This window comes from Kryptolebias marmoratus, linkage group LG4 (assembly GCF_001649575.2).
Source record: "Kryptolebias marmoratus isolate JLee-2015 linkage group LG4, ASM164957v2, whole genome shotgun sequence".
Lineage (NCBI taxonomy): Eukaryota > Metazoa > Chordata > Actinopteri > Cyprinodontiformes > Rivulidae > Kryptolebias > Kryptolebias marmoratus.
Window position 1 is genome coordinate 24,248,759 of NC_051433.1, and position 11,953 is coordinate 24,260,711.

The window sequence follows — 11,953 nt, forward strand, 5'->3', positions numbered from 1 at the left end:
CTGGGAGAAAACCCTGGGGCAGACTCACAACTCACTCGAGGGATTATATATCCTCCCTGGCCTGAAAACAACATGGGATCCCCCAGGAGGAGCTAGAGAGGGTCTCTATGAAGAGGGATGGATGGATGGATGGATGGATGGAATGCAACACTAAAGCTGAATCTGACGTTTTATCTTTTTTAAAATAATAAGTCACTTCTACATTTTCAATTTATTTTTTATGATAAGCCAAAGAGTGACTTTTTTTTTGTTGTTGTTGTTGTTTTTTACCACCAATCTTTAATCATCTCATCTTTCGACCTGACAGATGACAGATCGTGTCCACAAGGCTGAGACCAGTGTGAGTCTGATGAGTTTGTTTCATGTCTGATCAAATCAAGAATATTGATTCAACATAAATGAGTGGGCTGTAATAATAACAACAATAATAATATGCATAGTATAAGACAAAGTGAAAGATAAAGATATGAGAATGAATTACTCAAATTACTGAAAATACTTTGTGAGATAACATCTTTCAGATGACTCATCAGCCAAACAAATGTCACTTAGGCAATGAGAAACTGTCTCCTCCTTTGTTTACATATTGACTGGCACTATGTGGTTTACCCTGATGAGAACAACACACAGTCTCCACTGCTATGATCTCACTTGGTGGAAAAAGAGCTGTCACTGTGAATCTGGTAGGAGGGTGTGGCGTTACAATCAATGACGGTGGAGAGACTTAAACACAAACAAAACAAATCTATTACTGGTTCTGCAGCATGAAATCATACATTAGCTAAGCCCTTACCGAAACAGTCGATTCTGCGCTGGTTAGTCAACAATTTACTGCTCAAATTGTTCTCACCTCTGCTTTTTCCGTCCTACTGTCTGCGAGGTTCAACTTGAACACTTCACTGTGCCCTGTGGGAGGTCTTTCACATGGGATCGCTATTGATAAAAAGAGACTGAGTGAAAGAGAAACAGTGTGTGAAGGATGCAGAATTTCCATTCACTATCCATCTCATATTCTAATGTCGCCATTATGCTCTAAAAAGAGACTGCTCGTCTATTCATTTTATGGGGCATTTGCAAAAAAGATGACGCTGCAAGAGGGTTGGTCAGAGTGATTAAAATTCTCTGAATTAGCCCTTCAATCACTGCATACAATTGCATATAAAGTACGCAGAAATGCACTCAAAAGCCTGGCCTCCTCTCTGAAGCAGAATATGAAAAGATTGATTTACTCATATCTCACTAGACTTGTTTTCAGAGCGAGGAATTGATTGGTAAACACATTAAAAGCTTGTACGTCGTGCACTCTAAATACGCAACATGAAAAGGCTTTCAGAAAAACATCCAGGCGCTCTCAACAGCTGATTGCTTAAACCGCACCAAATTTACAGCATCCACAACAGGTGTAGTTAAGTTTCAACAAAAGGCTATAAATAGTGACTGGACGGTAACAGGAGTGAGCTGAAAAGGCAGCTCAGAAGTGTGTAAAGCATGCGATGTATGAGTATCACTTCAACATTTTACAAACTCATGAACTGTAGAAAAGGCTCATATTGCAGAGAAGCATTGTCTTCCAGAAAGTAGTAACTCGCACGGTTACATTTTTTAAAAGACAAAAACAACAAACAAAAAGTAATATGAACTGCTTAAAGGTCTGTGCATGCATGTTTTGGCAATTAAAATTATTGAATCAAAAAACTGGAAAAAAAAAAGAGTGATTTTAATTTTAAAATACGAACGATTAATCTGAACAAAACGGGCTGTCTTTATATGGTCAAAAATGAATGAGAAGATATGTAAAACTGGATTGATTTTCTTTTCATTTTCAGTACAAGAGAACAATAAAATCACTGGCAAACAGAAACTAATCAACGACATGTTTTCTCATATTTCCACACCATCGTCAGCGAGGCAAGGGTGCGACAAAAATCCATTTCAAGTAATTCCTCAAAGACGACAGGACTGCCGGTAAACTTTGTCACACCTTGGGACAACCTGAGGTTAGCGTCTGGTTCCCAGCTTCAGATTCAGCAGATAAATAAAGAAATAATAAACAAAGTCCGTCCCATTCGGACCACCTTAGATCAGCTAGGGCTCAAAATCTAAAGTACTTTTTCTTGACAAGCCTGATCTAAATGATTCTACACTGAAAACAAATCCATGAAACAGTTTGTCATTAATTTAATCATTATCTGTAAGTTTAAAAAAAAAAAGGATTTCAATGCTCACATCTAATAGGAAAAAAGATTAGAAATTATAAACAGTTTTGACGAGTGTCTAATATCTGTAAAAAAAAAAAAAAGTGCAATCCAGGTGCCAGTTTACAGACTCTTCTTGAAATGTGGTAAACAGGTAAAGATGGCCGTTCCAGTCACCCAAACACCCACTGTCCTTCAGAGGAATAAATAACTAAATAAAAGCCTGAGAGCAGTGCGGTGTAGGAGTTATAGACCAGGGAAATGGTTGTCTGTTTGGCAAGATTACTTAGAAACTAATGAACAGATTTTGATGAAATTTTTGGGAAATATTGGGGTTTTTACAAGAAAATGTCATGGCTCGTGATCCGCTTCACGCCATTTTTAATGATGCTGTGGCCTTGATGGAGGTTTGTGCTCTCCGAGTGCTTAGAGTTTTTTAATATGTTTTTTTCTTGTGGGGCTGCAGTAGCTCGGTGGTCAGTGCTGCAGCCTGATCCTCCTGAGGCTGAAGGTTCGAGCCCAGGTTGGGCAATTCTCAAAACCTGCGTGTGAGCGCGCTCGCTGTGGTGACCGCCGCAGAACGGAGCAGCCGAAAGGACAACCGTAGATCTTTGTTGCACTCTTGCCTTGCTGATGATTTCCACTGTCAAAATATGTTTGGTAATTATTTCTGTTTAGAAATGATTTAAAGGTTTTAATTGGTTTTTGTTTTCTTACGGCTGCTGCCTTCTTCGGGGGTCGCAACAGCGAGCAAACTCACACGACAGATTTGACTATCGTTTTACACCGGATGTCCTGGGCTTGGACCCACAGCCTCAGCATTACAAGACTGTGGTACCAACCACCGAGCTACCGCTTCCCTGTTTTATTGCTCTAAACGTAAAAAAATAAGTCAAAACATATTTGTCTTTCTAGCACTGGTTCCTGAAAAGAAAATCGAATTACCAAAACATGCACGAACCCTCAAACCTCTGCATATTTTATGGGGTTCAATTACTCATTAAGCCTCTCATTATAGAACACGGATTGATTAACTGATTGACTGATAAGCACTTTATTGGTGACATCAAATCAACCTCCTGTATGACGTTGTGAGGTTTTTTTTTTTGTTAACGTTTAGAGACGCAGAGCAGAAACTGACACCGTATTCGTGCCGCAGCAGAAGAACAGCACAGACTTGTTCTCGTGCTTTGCTACTATTTGGAAGAAAAATAAGTTCCAAATAAGGTTTCAGTTTCAGATCTTTTTTTTTTTTTTTCCTCACACTCACCCACTTGTGCTTGTTGTTTTTTGCCTTTGCGTCTGACAACAGATTGCAGTAGTACAAATCAGTTTCATAAACATCTTGAAAAATCACAACATAATTTACCAGCATTTCCATCGGCTCCTCACAGGGCCGCTGACAGGTGCCAGGGTCACGACATAAAGTGAGCGACAAGCGTTCAGATCTGCTACAAACGCTGCCTTGTGAAAGAGACCCGATGCTCTTGAGCAAAAACTGATGACTAAAGTCCTGTTTTACAAGATCTACTATCTTTTGTGAGTAATTTGAAACATCAACAGTGTCTTTTGTAACTGCCCTTGGTCATGTCACCTGAGTGGAATGTTTACATGCACACACCAAATGTCGAACTGTAAAGCAAATTAGGAAACAAACAAAAAAATTGTGCTGGATATTTAAACGAAATGCCACCGAGGCACTTTCTATAATTAAACAGAACGTGTTTAAGGTGCAATGACAATGCACTTTGAAACTGTTTAGCCATGCAACTATGATTAATAACAAGCCTTTTTTTTCCAACTCATTAAATCTTTTGAGCTAGTGTGTTTTTAGCCAATAAAGTTTATGGTTCACAAAAATGCTGCAGTGAGAAATGAGCTCCCAGCTCACTTTGTGATTTCTCCCTTCTCATCTGTCTTTCTTAAATCAAAAACCCATTGTTCTGTTGTCTCCGATACGGTACGAATTTGCAAAAATGTAACCTGTGCAATAATAATAAAGACCCTGTCCCTGTGCCATAACATTTTAGCCCCAAAGTCAGAAGCACCAATAGCTTTTAGTTGGCTGTATGAATGTAGAATACGGCATGAAGTCTTTTCTGCCCTTCTATTTACTGCAACAAACCTCTGATAGTATCATTGCATTGGTGGCACAGCAAGGTGATGTTTCCCACTCTTCTCAAAGGGCAGATTTATTCGATTTCTGCTCCTGATGATTTCAACTTGTCACTGGTTGCATGAGAGGACTTCTGTCCTGGCTGCTGTGTAAATTTAGTGAGACATTTGCAGAATCAGTGGCTGCTACTGCTGCAGTCGCCTCTCATCTAAAAAGGACTTTATGAGACATCTGTATCCTTCAACACTCAGCCATTCAGTGAAAGCCACAGATACATTATACCTTCATACTTGAACCGTATGAGTTCAAGTTGTGAGCTAAAACTCAAGATAAATTTCTAAATAAATGGTAATAACGTTTTACCGGGGGGAAAAAAGCTACAGCAGATCCGACATCAGGCTGTAGCTGTTTGACCGTAATTAAAAAATAATGTGTACAAACACTCAGGAGGGTGAAAGAAAGGAAAAAATTTAGCCAAATTCCAAACCTTGTTAACGAAATCCCATTATATCAGGAGATAAAAGCTTCCTGAAAAAAGTAAGTAAAAAGTTTAAAATATTATTGCCAAAAAAACAGTTTCAATGCTGAGAAAAAAAGCTGTTTTTCAAGAACGGAGAAAGTGAACCCCATTGTGCACCTGTTTGTTCCCGTTTTTAAATTGTATCTCATGGTTATGGGTGCACTTTTACTGGGTTAATTAGAAAATAATATACTGTATTTTATTTGAACCAGTCCAAGGTGGGCTTTGTTACAGCCAGTGTGACAGAACTCACAGAACATGTTTTCAGTTTTTTTTCTTTCCAGTAAGACAATCAAACATGAACACTGAGTCAAAAGACTGTCTCTAAACATCAGAAGCTCACACAAAGAATTTGTATTAAACTTCTTCAGCAAACAGATAGTGCAGCCCAAGACCAGAGAGTTGTCAGGAATCATCTTGCTGGCCATCTTGAACTGATTTGACTTAAAGAGTTCATCAGCTGTAGATGAAATACATTCATGACTGCCACATTTCAAGAAGTTTTGTTCAAATTTGTCCAGAGATTCATGAGTTATTTTGCTAACGGGCAGACAGAGTTGACTCCAAATAGTTCTCAACAAACTTTTAAACAAAGATTCAGTGAAGTCTGTCGGAATATGTGTTGGAGATGACTTTCAGCTTCTACCGCTCTAAAGTTTAGGTGAATATCTGTAAAATGGACTAAGTTTGAGCCATTTTTCTGTTTTGTTTTGTTTTGTTTTTTAAAGTTAGTTGGCAGAGGCAGCCATCTTGAATCAAGTTAAGTCCAAAAGTAACTAATTGTTGATCTACATCTACTCATTATTTCCTGAAAATTTCAATAAATTTTACATAGTGTTTCATGAGATTTCTTTGGGAAGATAAACACCCAAATACACACAAACACAAACACACACACCCACGCACACACGCAGGCAGAAAAATTATCACTTCGCCATCACTTCTCGGTGGCAGGTGATAATAAAAACAAACAATTTGTACAATGGCGTAACTTTAAAAAAAAAGTATCACCCAACAGACATCAACAAAATGTTTTTTTGGGGGGGTTTGTTTTGTTTTTGATAATCACAAAAACAACAGTGTTTATCTAATCAGCGCATGCTGCGAATGGTTAGTCACACTATCTGCTTCAGCACATAATTCCATCCCAGGCTAATCTATTGGTAAACAAAACAACAAAAACTCCTGTGAAAATACCCATCTCCAATGGGGTGGTTTGGGAATGAAGCCCCGCCCTGTTTACAGCACTAAGAACAAAAACAAACTCCCTCAAAGGAGTCCAGGCAAATGCAAGTCACACACTCCGAGCAATGCAGACAAACAACAACAACGTGTGAAGATCTACTGGGAGAGCAGGCTATCGAACAACAGCAGCCTGCTCACAAACAAGGTGTGTGTGTCTGTATGTCAGAGGGAGAAAGAGAGCAAGAGAGACAAAAGAGGAAGACAGAAAGCGAGAGTTGGTGGGAAAGTGGAATTGAGCAGCAAACAAAGTCAAATACCACCCCGATCGCAGGTCCACTGAGACCCCGTCCACACAGCAACAATGTTTTAGGAGCCCAAAAACTATTTTTTGAAGGAGGGAAAAATCTTAAAACGTCACCCTTTAATTTTCATGTAGAGCGAAATCTCTCCCTTTTGAAAACTATGACGCCACAGTCCCACCTCCTGCCTAAGCTACGACCCCTGGCATTACAAACGTAACAGCGATAATAATGACAGATCACATGATTACGCGTTGCAGATGCCAGTTGCTCAGCTACGGCAAAACTTTCATTTACTGGATCACTTCAACAAAAAGACGAGACTGATGAACGATAGCTTTGCCTTGAAAAGAAAAAAAGGGATAAACTCCTTCTTATTACACCAAATAATCCAAGGCCCAAAGGTTTATATCACTTTACTGAACTGTCAACAATACTAAAGAAAATGTTGCAGAAAAAGATCAGCAATAAATATCAAGTACACATATAAAAAACACAAGAAATGGGAATAGTTTTAAAAGACTGACACTTGTGTACAAATAATTTACTCTAGCTGTTCTTCTCTGGACTTTGAGCTTGAAAAGTGTCCATTATGTCCACGTATTTGGACTGACATGACTCCCAGTCAGAAGTAGTTTAATGTGACACAAAGTAGAAGCCAAGGATTAAGGTTTTTGCTCCATTTCATCATCCTCGTCTTTTTCTTCTTGTGTTTACAGTTTGGAGTGGATGCTCCACACTAGAGACACACTAGAGGTGCACCCCTAGCGTGGAGCACATCCCTGATATTAGGTAACCGTGTGCGTTTACTTGCTGGTACTAGTACAAATGTTCCAACTCTACAGAAGCGATAGCACTTTAAAGAAGCGGGACATTCACCTCTCAGTTGAGCAGTCAGGTGGTAGAGAAGGAGCAATGTCAGTCGTACACATGTAGGTTTTTACATTTTTTTGCTTTTTTTTAAATTTGGCTCTCCTGATCCACATCCGTCATCAGCTGGTGGCAGTAATGCACCATAAGGTTGTTTGCTTACCACAAATAAAAAAAAAAAACAAGTAGAAGAAGACGCAGCCGTGCGGATGTATTTTAAAGTGAACGATTAAGCAGAAGAAGGCCCTGGGAACATACGAACCTGAGCCTGAGCTTCCTGACAATCTCACCACTCAGTCTCTAGCAGGAGGATGAAGGCCTCCGTCATTGAGGTAAAAAAAAAGGACATCATTTAAAAACGTGAGAGCGGTGTAGGTGTTGTCTAACGTGGAGCAGAGCAGTCACCATCGAGCCAGGCCAGCCGCTACCATCTAACTACACCATTCTGACGAGAGGGGATGACATGAGGAGTAGATACGGCCCAAATTGACTGTAGTTGTCACTGACGAGCCTGCAAAGCTGCTTAACAAGCTGCTGAATGAGCAGCAGCTACCCACACGGTCGCTAAGAAAGGCGCTAAGCTAATGCTAGGCTAATGCTTCAAAACAGAGACTTCTGTTTTCTCCACTCATACTGCTGAAAGCTGGACGTATTTTCTTTCTATCACTTTACTGTTTTCTTAATATCATTTATATTTTAGCTTTTAGCAAAGTTTAGGGAGGAATAGCGCCTTTGTTGTACATAGATAACGATTGTTAAACACGACGGACTTCTTTTCTTTCTTTAAATTGAAAATTACGCTCAACGTACACATCAGCTGTTGGAATAAATTCAATTTATTATTGAAGTTTCTACAAATTGTAAGAAGTGTAATAGCATTTCTTAGTACTCATATCGGTACTCAGAATCAACAAGTACTCAAGTGTAAGTACTTGTACTTGGTTTGGAAAAAAATGTGGTATCTTTTTGGTGTGTTTTCATGGCTGCGTTACAGCACCATGTACGGACCTAGCATAGTAACTACAGCATTTTTGGTCTTTCTGAAAACATTTCTAGAAACAGTGCCGTGTTCCCGGGGATATTCTTAGAAACAATAGGTAAAAAGATCGTTTTGGAAAGATAAAGTTTCCATGTTGTCAGGTTCCTGAATCATCGGGAGTCAGGGAACGTACCGTCATCACCTTCCCCAAATAGCTCACAAAACCACATCAGAATAACTCCGCCGTGGCAAACGCTCCTTCAACATCCAGCCCTCTTTGAATGAACGTGTAATGAATCTCAGTTAACAAGCCCATTATCAGTGGAGGAACAACATCATCAGGAGGGACTTCAAATCCACAAATGCCTCACATCCACCAGGCTTTTATTGTTGCTTTTAACTGCTCAGGCTCGCTGTTAACTTCACACACACACATAAAAGCGCTTGGATAAAAGTATCATGTGTTTAATCCCGTGCAATGCATCATCTTAGTAAACAATGAGGCTGAATAAGGGACACAGGCCCAATTAGCCATCTCTGCTCTTAGCTGTCAAGTGTTTTAACAGCCCGAGTAGATGATAAGAGTAACCTGCACACTTTCATCTGTGCTCCACACTCATCAGCACGGTAGCACCTTTGCTTAAGCACAGCTCTGAATCTTGGGTAATTACTGCTTCCCAATTACCTCCCAGCTTGTAAATATATATCAAATAAACAAGCAGCAACCCGTCAATTAGGAGCAGCCTTTCATAATGGGGGTTCAAAATGATGTTTTATGTACAGACGAAGGGAAGCAGCACAGAGAAAAGGGAGCGTCTGACTTCAAAGAGAACATGTATCTGGTAACTGGTTAAGAGCACCCATGAAAACAGTTTGTCTAATAATTAAACTGTGTGTGTTTTTGAGTCAATTAATATGCACTTCTAATTAAAAATGCATTTTTTTAACTGCCAACAGGTCAAAACATCAGAACAGAGCATTCAACTAAGAAGGAATAAAACAAAAACAAGCTTTTTTTCCCCCCCTTTCCTCGCGATGAGTGAAGAGGGACGGCATCGTTGCTGAACTTAAAGGCAAAAAAAAAAAAAGAGAAACAGCTGCAGTAAGAGTCTGTCAACAAAATCTGCATCGCTGCTCTCTCCTCGTCTCCATTACACTCTCCTGTCTCTCCTCGAGCCTGCGGAGCTGCCGGCTGAGATCTGAGTGCTCTGATGGCTTATCACATAGCGAGCAGTGAGCTAAGCCGGAGTGATGCGCCCAAAAGACATGATCAAAGCACACCAACTTTCCACCCAACGATGATGATGGAAGAGCAGGCCCTGCCATGTTGTTTCTTATTAGGCCGGGACTGCCAACTGAAAACAGCCAAGAAGTCAAGGATGAAGGCCCTAAAAATGTCTCCTGCCACCTTATTTTACATTACACTGACTGCTACATGTATCAGGTTTTAAATGATGTAAATGTCAGTTTTCTGACTCTTGTTATCCCATTACTCTGATTTAGCAAAGCAATGATTTAATCTCTAGGCCACATAAGCTTGCATCTTCAAGTGCCTGGCATCCAGCTTTAAATAGCTTTTAAGATAGGAACACTTTGATATAAGCGAAGCCCGATTTTTGCAACAAGAAACCTGTGAGATAACACGAGAAGCCACAGCTGAAGAGAAAAAGGAACGTGTCGAAGCAAAAGAAGCATAAACAGACAAAGAAAATGTTTCACAGATCTAACCACACAGTTTGACTGACAAGTGACTTCTGGCTGGAGCGGCAAAAAAAAAAAAAAAAAAAAATCAAACCACGCAACTTTTTACAAAAAAAGATAGAAAAGAAAAAAGGACTTTCATGTTTTCAACTTCTCCGTGACATTTTAAGTGAACAGCATCATTCCAACAAAAGCTGTTCCTGCAGCCGGGAAATCAATCATCTGAGTCTCAGTCTCAAATTTGGATTTCAACAACAATATGAAAACAATAATGAAGATAAACAATGATTATGCCTTGTTTGCTTTCACAATGGAGCTCCTTTACAGTAGTGGTTTTTGTCTCTTCTAAACTCACTCCCATCACATCACATCTGTGGTTTGTTCAGTTCAGTTCAAACTGAAATGTTTTATGAATATAACTACATTTTGAGTAGGTCCACTGTTCAGTTTTTTTTTTTCATTTAATAAATGTATAATTTTTGCAATTCCAAAACCAACAAGTTATATTTGTTTGATCTGAGTTTTGATCAAATTAACAGTGGTCCCAGTTTGTTTTTTTCTTCTGTTTCTGACCCAACCTGCCCTAAAACAGAATTACATTTTGAAAGTTGCACTGATGAACAAAGCGAAACAACATGTCAGAAACTTCACCTCCGTGTTGTGTAGGTTTTAACTCAATGGGCTGATTACCGGCTACAAGGTATATACGTTGTTAAAAAGTCGCGGTGTTAAAACCACTGAGTTTCTCTCACAGCTGAAATGACCAAACCTGCTCCTCTGAGCCATCATTCAGTTGTGAACGGTGGCCAAGGGAGGAATTCCCTTCCCCTAAACGTTTATGCTTGTTAAAAAATACGTTGGCTGGTTGTTAAGTTTTATCCAGCATTCAGTCATGGCTTGTCTACCAGAGAAGAGACACCCATCTCTCTCTTTTTTTTTTTTTTTTCCTGTCCGACGCTCAGAGTGTCATCCTAGTTTTCTGCTGACTCGATGCTTTCCTGACGCGCGCACACACACTCACACACACACACACACNCTTTTTTTTTTTTTTTTTTTTTAGATAACGCAGTTTTGAAACAAATGTTTGCAACAAGCTGAGTTAAAAGAGTCCTGTTAGCATGTGAAACATAGGTACACCCTACTGCAGGCTAGCTACAGAGGCTAATCGCCCAGCTGACATCAGCTTATAAGGCTCACAGCAACTTTACAAAGAGAAGAAGTTATATTTACAGCAATGAGTACAATTACAAAAACAAATTGATCTGGTGTCATAGTAGAGGGTGTATCTTGTGAAGCTGATAAGAAAAGAAAAACTGTTTTTCCTTCTTTATTTTCTTACAGGGGAACACACCTCATTTCTACAGTACACAAGAGTTGACCAAACATAAAAAGGGGAAACTTCAGCTCCCAGTGAACAGCACATATTTCTGTGAAGAACTGCCACAATGTCCTCTACAATCTGTTCGCCAAAGGGACTATTTTAAAACAGCCTTCTGACTCTCTGGTGTTTGATTTAAAAATTGTTCTCAATACGTATGATAAAAAAAAAATAGTCTTGACTTTAAACATCATTGAAAACAAAAATGTTGTAAATACAAAAGCTGTTCATGAATTTGTCTAAACCCTGTCCTAATCGCAGGAAAAAATTGATAGGTATTAAACAGAGTGAGTGTCAACATGTTCACTTGTGTCAGTCTTCTTATTATATTGGTGTATAAGAATTAAAATGCCAATAATTAAATATTATATTAAGTAGTATCATAGTATTATACCTATATTATAATCATTATATAGCTAAATGTTATATTATTTAAGTAATGGTATTAACAATTCTGTGGTATTTGCATTTCTTAAAAAAATAAATAAAAACAATTTTTGTTCTCTTACTGTAATGCTGTGAAACTGTGGTATATCTGTGGTATAGCTCATGGTTCTCATACTATCAGAATCTCACGAAATAGGCCCATAACTACAGGTGCTGGTCATAAAATTGGAATATCATGAAAAAGTAGATTGATATCAGTAATTCCATTTAAAAAGTGAAACTTGTATATTATATTCATACATTACATACAAACTCATATATTT

At 38.9% G+C, this 11,953-nt stretch overlaps 1 protein-coding gene across 5 annotated transcripts in view; it reads right to left on the reverse strand.

The window, feature by feature from the left end:
- foxp1b (forkhead box P1b) overlaps nucleotides 1-11,953 on the reverse strand; it is a 175,265-nt gene that overhangs the window by 156,865 nt on the left and 6,447 nt on the right. The gene's annotated exons all lie outside the window — the stretch shown is intronic.